The sequence below is a fragment of the Pinus tabuliformis genome, chromosome 6 (assembly GCF_031772625.1).
Source record: "Pinus tabuliformis cultivar Carrire ecotype Pingquan chromosome 6, CPIR1, whole genome shotgun sequence".
Taxonomy (NCBI): Eukaryota; Viridiplantae; Streptophyta; class Pinopsida; order Pinales; family Pinaceae; genus Pinus; species Pinus tabuliformis.
The window spans coordinates 1968950986-1968960290 of NC_142292.1; positions in this window are offsets into that span (position 1 = coordinate 1968950986).

Consider the following 9305-nt stretch of genomic DNA (forward strand, 5'->3'; position numbering starts at 1 on the left):
AACACCTATTGCCAAAGATGTCACGTTCACTTTCCTCAGACAGAGGAAGAGGCACTCCAGACTACTCTGAGATATGACTTGATTTATCTCAATTCGGTTATGTCTATATTGTTATACCAGACCTCCCTCGTCTCCTAGTTGCCAATGCACTGAGGGCATCTCACGCCCACCGATCGTATCGTTTGAGCTATTTCACATCCTTCACCATATACTCAGCATTTATGGTTATCCGTAGGGGGGCATCGGTCCTCCAATGCTTATCCCCCCTCCTGCCAGCAACGTGTAATGCAAGACAAAGAACATATTATGCATTCACCCAACCACATCAGCAGATGTCAGGTCTAGCTAATACTCACAACCTGTCTACCAAATTGGTTTCCCCATCACCATATTACACCTATGCACCGTTGAGCGCTCCAACCCCTCAAGCATTAGCACTTCATCCCCATGCATCCTCAGCCCCAATAGCCACCACCCCCTCAGCGTCAAGTGTATGCATAGAAGAGTGCAACCAATCCCAAAAATCTGAAGAAAAAGAATAAGGGAAAGGGTAACAAGGGTAACAAGGTAACCTAGGTAATCAACCTAATGAACCCCAGGGGAACCAGCCTAACACCAACATCCAGCAACAGGGTGACCAGCCTAAGTAGAACAAGGTTATTCATACAAACAAGCCTTGTGTATGTTGTGGTGTACATGACCATTATACTCATGAGTTCCCCTCTTACCCTAGATGCGCCAAATTGGGAAGCCCAAGAAGCTTCTAGAGGTCAACCGCCATGCAAAAACTCCTCAAAATCCTGCGCCATCTCAACCGATTGTGCTTACAAATCATTTCCCTCAGCAATGATTTTGTTGTTGCTCAACCCCAGCAAGGTCAAGCAACCCACCCTCCCCAACCTTCTGGTCCTGACGACTACAAATCCTCATGATTAATTCTGACGAGGTCAATACCTCCCATATCAACTTGCAAACTGGTCGCACAATATGATAATCCATCGCCTTCATCCGCAACTGAGACTAAAACCAAAGAATCTAACTGAGCCTCTTACAACACCAAATAGTCTGTTACATATCCCACACCTAAAGTTGATTCAATTCATAATATCGCAAAGGACCATTACGCTGTAACACAACTTCTAACCGAGATGCCCACATATAATATAGTAGATGATTTGGCGTAGTCACCTGCTGCCATGTTGACGCTGGAGGTGCTCCAGTCATGCCCATCTCAAAAGAAATCTCTACTAACTGCTTTGGGCGCAGTAGATCCTTCAGACGATCGTTTGATTGTCTTTCCTATTGATACGTCAGAACATCCTCCATTACCTCCATCCGTTGCTTTCCAGATACCAGTCTGAGTCCGTAATGCCATCATCTCCTCATGCATTATCAATAAAGGCGCATCCACCAGCGTGATGTTTGTTGTTGTTTGGAAGCAACTCAGGTCACCTGAACTATCCCCATCCACATCCACTCACTTGCGTGCTTGGGACGGTCACTCCTCCCAGCCTCTCGATTTACCAAAATTGTACAGTGACTCTTGTAGGCAAGCCTGTCCATGTAGACATCGAGGTTATTGATGCCCTCTAGATTACAACATTCTCTTGGATCGTAGTTACACTTATGCCATGTTAGTCGTTGCGTTTGTGATTTTCTGTAATATGTGATTCCCCCATGAAGGTAAGATCGTCACTATTGATCCGTTGACGTACACGAGATGTCATCCTTGACCTTCCCTTAGTCCACTATCTCATCGATGTTCGCCAAGCAGTTTTCCACCCCTCTCACTAGTGTTTCATTCGAAGTCTACAAATATTCCTCCCTGTTAGTGGCTTTAACTGGTCCTCCCGCTCCCACATCTGAGCCTAACTCTTTGAGTGTTTCATGTTACAAGAGACATGGCTGCTAAAAAGCAGTTTGGTCCATATGATCAACAAACAACTCATCAACACCCTATTGTTACCATCTTAGCTGAGCCATCCAAATCCACCCCCCCAAGACCTCCCTCCTTTTGTGTTGCCTCTCCTTTGTTCCCACCAGGAACTATTCCTCTAGGTCGTAACCATTCAGAGTTGTTTCACTGAGGCATTACCCTGTAGGACAGATACCTTTTTCATTTCCTCCTCCTGGAATCTTTTTCGTCCCTATCATGGATTCATTAACTCTCCCTAATATGACTTTTGGATCCCAGTCTAGTATAATGATCCCCAACGAACACTCCGCCTGGCAGCTCAGACCATATCATGCTTTGACCTCAGTTCAACCAGTCCCTACAACCCCTGTCACTGCATCAGTTCCACTGCAACCTCAATAGGAACCCATTCCTATGAGAAATCATCCGAACTGGGGGAAAATCCAAGAGGAATAACCTAAGGACAAGTCCCCCGAAGCTCCTTCAGCCCCAAAAGCTCCAAAGCTAACACCTCCCGTGCCCTTGTGTGAGGTTGTTGGGCATGCCACCAATAACTGTCTTGAACTTCCTTGTCTCAAACCTTTGGTTCATGAAATTTTTCTTGAGTCTAATATCCCTAAGATCCAAGTTACCTTACCAATTTAGACAAATACTTTAAAATGTTGCTCATAAATCACCCTTGTGCCTTGTGTGATCATTATGGTCATTATTCCCATTGTTGCCCTTGTCTCGGTAAATTTCATGATTGCCTCCAAGTGCTTCGCGACTTTGATTCCACTCGTAGTGGATCATCTACTCCTCTACCTATGGATTCTATACAACTAGTACACCATAAAGGGGAATCTGGTCCCACCATTGTGATCCCTCCCCCTGATGTCAATATGACGAACTCCATGGTCCATATCCTTTACCTGTCGTCATCCTTGAGAAATCCTCGTAGGAAAATCTCTCTGATATTCCCGCGCGTGCTTTTGTCGAACCTCCCTCACCGGAACCCTGGTCTCAACATCGATAGATCTCCATCTACTAGCTCGTCGTCTACCACCTCAGATTATGCAATATGTGAACCTTCTTTCTCAGGATTGCACCAGGTACTGTCGCCGCATCATGTAGTCAATCTTCCTCTCATCCACCCATCTTTCATTTTGATGAGGACATCATGGAAGACATGACTACCCCTGATTACCCTTGGATGATATGCACCATCATGCGCACTTCCTTCCCATATTTGTGAACCCGAAAGTTTACCCCCCATCTTACTCGTGGTGATCGACGACGTATCTAATACCAGCCCCTCGCTATCTTCTCAACGGCGATGACCTTTATCATATAATTTTGATTGTATCCTTCATCGTTGTCTCACTCATAATTATGGCTATAACCTTACATCATTCGTTAGGACTTGGGTAAGGGGGCATATCCTTAGAGGATTTCGAAGGCCAATTTCTTCCTAATCCTCGCAATGCACTCTACTCTACTTAAGAAAATTTTGTCCATAGCATATCCCTTTGATTTGTGTGTATTTATTTTGTCATGCATTTAGGTAGTGTTTATAGCTACAACCACCCTCCAAAATTTTCCTTAGCTTCGTTTGGAGCCTCCCTACCAACCTTTCATAGTAGCATGTCTTGCTTCGTTAATACACAAGCTTCAGTGATTTTCTTGAAGAATGACAGCCTGTCCATCAGAACTTGTTTCATTCCCTCATAGATTGTTCCTCCAGACTTGGTCCAGCTATACTGAGCAGCTCCTCCCAAAGAAATTGCACAATTCTAGGGGCAACAAGCCACCTCCAAAAATTGTGCAATTATGTCTGGCAGCCTACTAGGCTCTAAAATTGCGCAGTTCTGGCATTCAGGCTTCATCCAAAAAATTATGCAATTCCTCCCAGCAGGGCTGCTCAGCTCAAAATTGCACAATCCTCAGTAGCAGTCAACTACTCTGCCCAGAAAATGCGCAAATCTCCTGGGCAGCCATCCCAGCTCCCTTCCAGAAATGCACATTTTCTCCCAGCAGTTAAGCAGCCTCTTGCATGTGCAATTGAGTTGACCGGTTCGCTCCGAGACCAAGCAAAACCAATTTACATGCATGGTATGCTTCTCCCAAGGCAGCATGCAAAGGCATCCCTTGATTCAGAATCTACTTTTAGCAGCTGGAGGTTGCATGCAAGGATCATCTCGGAAACCTCCCACCAAGTGTCATTCTTCCTAGATTTGTGGCATGTGTATCACATCTTCGATTTTATCAAAACTCATGAACCAAACTTGCAGAGCTCATTCCTAACATCAACCTTGCAGCTCTGACACCCACATCGCATCTAGGAGTTGTCGGCACATTTAGCTCAGCTATTTTTTCGTAAGCATTCTTTCCATGTCTTGTGTTGCATTTTTGGCGCTTTTTGTGTTTCACTTCGTAGAATGTTTTCTGCTTGATTTTAGTGAGCGCTTGTTGTTGTTTCAATACATACAGCTTGTACTAGCACTGTTTCAGTTTCGTTAAAATCTCATTTTTGTTCCATGCATGAAACAATTTTCACAAACGATCATCAATTCGGCGACTCGCCTCACCCACATGCATTGTTTTCCATTTTCTAATTTGTCATTCACTGTTTGCATGCATGATCATTCACTTATGCTTCCACTTAGTATCGCCATGCATTCGCATTCACATTCGCTTTAGTTGCCTGTCAACGAGTATGCGCAGCCTTGCCTACACTCTGCCTCACCAAGACATCATTACGCAATCCTAATAAGGAAGGCTCTATCTTCCTCTCAGAAAATGCGCATTTCTAACTAGTGATTGTCCTCCAGTCTTAAATTATGCAATTCTGAGGGACAGTGACTGTTGGCCCGAAAATTGCGCAATGCAGTCACTGAGCCTGCAACCATTTCCAGATGAACTGCACATTGTGAAATTCTAGCAGTCAGCAGCCAGACTAGACTATGCATTGTGCAGTTCCAAGAGTGAGCCAGCCTCCCAACATCCCAGACTATGCCTTGCGTATCCTTGGCATTCATCTCTCGTCTTTGAAATTTCTTATCTCGATTCAAGATTATGTTTGGTTTATGTGATCACTCTCATGAATTTTCATTCCATGATTGTTTTTCCATCATCTCAAGTTCTTTTGGTTTTCTGACCAACAATTGCCAGTGTTTCCATGTCTCAAAGGATCACAGGTGTTCATTTGGCCTCTCAACAGTACATGTACAATGGTTTCCAAGAGAGAAGAGTTGAAGACACCGTTCAGAGCACACTTGGGGATGCAGTTGATCAAATGTCTATGGGCTTGCCTACCCACGAAGACATGAAGTTGTTCGTAGACAAGGACATTCAAGATATGACAATAGTAGCATCACAGAGAGCAGCATCATGAACAACATTGAAGGCATCATACATGCAACAAAAATGCAAGAGGAAGGTTGTTGACAACATAGACGTGGAACAAAGTTGCAAGCACAAGAGATCCACTTGTGGTGAAAGAAACTTTGGAGACTCAGGCTATGAGGTGACAGCGTGACATGAAGATCACGAAAAGGCAGAGAACGTAACAAAGAATAACTTGCATGTGCTCAAGCAACAACTCAAGAAAGAATAGGAGCTGCATAGACAATAGAATGAGTTGCAGCAAGAACAGTATAACATAGGGTGCAACATGCACTTACGGGTGAAACTACGCCTGTAAAGTTAAACATCCAAAAAATCCCACAACAACTGGGCACGGACAGACATGGTAAGCAATGTTGTTGGTCACATCAAGGTAATTCAGCAACATGCATGTCATCGTGCACACACATGGCAATCTCACCCATTCAGCACACTCACAAAGGCAAGACAGAAAGCAAGTCCAACTAGAGTTCTAGTTTGTAGTATAGGATTGTACCATGTGATGACGCCAAGCACGTCAGGACAACTGACACACTTAGGAGTGTTATCATCAGTTACATCGCCAGTTCGAGCGTCACCCTGACCAAAATAGCCATGTGCTGTTAGCAAGCACGAGTTGGATGAGCAGAGCAGCCACACCATGCCATGCAATCAGATGCAACGAAGAAAGAGTTCGCATCAGCAATGTCACCATGGAGCGCATGCACACCATCACAGATGACCAAGCTTGCATTAGCTCACCACCTTCACCATCATGTTGATGACCTCAAACCTGCATCTTCCTATACACCCTCTCAGCCTTGTTTTTCCCACTTACTTCATCCATCAAGCTGTTAAATCATTGCATTATAGTCTAAAAAGAGCTTCTGACATGGTTTTCTAACTATGCTTAACTGTTGTTTGGTTTAGATTTTTGTTCAGGCAGCTGCGGAAACTGACAGCACAGATTCCGCCTATTTTGTTAAAATCTATGCTACAAGTGTCCTATGAAGAAATGAGCCACATGGCAAGCTACAGGTGACGGTACATGGAACGTGTCCCTTCAAATCTGCCATATCATCCATAGAAGGTCACGGTCAACAAGGGTCAAAGGCAAAGCCAACCAAGGTATTTATGGTGGCACGTCTCTGTTTGGAGCACGTGAGAGTTTACGTGGCCCATCCTCAGCCCACGGAAACATCAGCACACCTGAGATCATCCCGTAACCTGAATCCAACAGCTACCACTCCGAAGATTTAATAAGCATGATGACAGTTACGCTAGATCTCTCGCTGAGGAGATCTATGTGTCTTTGGCAACGCAGTTAATAGCATAGGATTCAGTTAGTCAGTTCAACACTTTTTCATTATAAATAATGCGTTGATGAACGCTGTAAAAAAAGCTTTTGGAATGTAATTTTTTGAACTGTTTTCTATTGTCACCCACTGTACTCTGTTTTATATGTTGCTGCGGCTTTAATCATGAGAAGACTACTTTCTTGACTCGTTCTTGTGACTGTTCGTTGACTGGCTGAGGTGGCAGAGGGCCCTGCGCACTAAGCCCTATATTTGTCATTTGATTTTATTATGTTTCTATTTTTATAATTACTAGCTTGTATATAACATGTTGTTTTGATGTTTTTAATTCACTGTTGTTTATATTTTCACTTTGTTTTCTTATAGCTGTCAACTGATCAACGTTTTTCTGCAAGGTTTTTTTAAGCAGCCCGGGCAAATTTTCATCTTTTTGATAACAATTGACATATGAGATCATCTTGTCCTTCCTGCTAATTTCCATTTTCTGAAGTTTATTTCCAGCACTGTCCTTTTTCAATTGTGATTTGCTTATTTCTTTTTCTGGTACTTAGACATCATACTACTCATTTGTTTATGGTTTCTTTCTATAGTCAAGTGACTCTATTAGTAAGGAATCAAAATATTACTTATTTTAGTGTGATTTAGTTATCATATTGCTTAAACTTGTTCATGATTGCTTCCACACGGTAGATTGAGCTGAAGGGTAAAGGATCTGAAGAGTTGAAGTAGTGTGATTAGTTTCCTTTATGTAGTTTAATTTCTTGCCACTTAGTTATCATATTGCTTAGACTTATCATGATTGCTTTCCCATAAGGTAAATTGAGCTGAAGGGTAAAGGATCTGAAGAGTTGAAGTAGTGTGATTAGTTTCTTTTATGCAATTTAATTTCTTGCCATTTAGATATCATATTACTTGACTTGTTTCATGATTACTTCCCACAAGGTAGATTGAGCTGAAGGGTAAAGGATCTGAAGAGTTGAAGTAGTGTGAATTAGCTGCTTTGCTTTAATTTGGATTGCTTTAAGTTCAGTTTTTACTTTCTTTTCATTCAGCAGCAACGATACTGGGCCATTGTCATTAGTTCACTTTGATACATATACTTCCTCTTAAGAATTGATTTCATTACAGTTGTTTTAAAGCTTTCTCTTTGATCACTTTTAAGTTTGGGGAAATCACTGTAGAATCACCATCACCATCCACACTTAACTTCATTTTCGCCATCACACATTAGAAAAGATAAATCCAAAAACAAACTAGAAAACTCAAAAACGACAAAACTAAGGAAACCGTTATCTAACATATAGTACACTTCACTTCGTCAGTTTACGAATCCTGGATTGACATTTTAAATAGCAATTTAGAATACACTAAATTACCAAACTTTTGGCGCATTGCCGGGGAAGTGAAATTAGGTAGCCAATTTCTTAAAAAGAAAAAAAAAACAAGAAAATTTCAAGAAGGAAAATTGATAACCTCTCAAAATATGCTCTCCCTCTTGCACTTATGTGATCTGGAGGATCAGAAAAGAGAAAGTTATTGGTTTAATAGTTTCTTGAGTATGCTCTCTTCTTGCACCTAGAGTGACCTGGAAGATCGGAAAGAGAATTATACCCGACTTGAAGAAAAATAAAAAAGACATGATAGAGCAAGAGATTCTAGCATAAGGTTTTTAGCTAGAGCCAAGAGTTCGATTTTTACAATTCCTTCTACCTCAAGGAATATACAAGAGACACCTCCATCATCTTCAACCTACAACATCCTAGCCCTAGGATTCCTGGAAATTCAAGAGACAGTAGTTGAGTTAGGAGACTCTTCCTCACCATCCATTGAATCTGATTAGGAAAAGATTCTTTCTTTTCTTCTACAGGGAGACACATTGTAATTGAAGAAGTAGAATCACCTGAAAGAAGGGAGAAATTCCTCCTCGTTCGCCATTCGTAAAGAACCAGAGGACTCTGAAATCTCTGAGAAAACTAACATGACAGAAGAGGGAGTTAACGGATTGGGTAGAGGTAGAGTAGAAGGAGGAGGAGGAGGAAATAATGGAGGAGGTAGAGGTAACAATGGGGAAATAGAGATGGAGATAACTCATTTGATTCCTATAGTCGATGAGGATTCTTGAGCAACAATGAAAATATTTCACCACTGTCCCCTCCCAAACTTTCATGGGTTAAGAAATGAAGATCCTGAAACATTTCTATTTGAGTTTGAGGTCGTGTGTCCGAACCTATGATTATCTGGAAGACTCTCAAAAAACTCAAATTGTTCCTTCAACATTGAAAGGAGCTGCTTTGAAATGGTTCATGGGATTACTCACTCAAATCTATCAGGACTTGGAATGATATGAAACAAACATTCTTGGATAGATACAATGATTATTGTATGCCTACCACCACAAGATGAAGTATTTAAAATGGTACAAAAAAAAGATGAAAACTGGAGGATTTACTTGAAAGATTCCAATACAATCTGAAAAAGAGCAAATATGGGAAAAAAAACATATCTCAACTTCCACTTCATGACATAGCAGAACTATGTGTCCATCTCTCAAGAGGAAAATCTAAAACTGGAAAAGGCCTAGAGATCCTCTCTCATCAGAGAAAACAAATCTGCAACTGGATCAGTAAGTAGGGTTGAGATTGGCAATATGCTTGATGAATTCAAAACTGATATCTTAGGGAGTCTTAGTGAGCAACTAGACACTCTTAAGA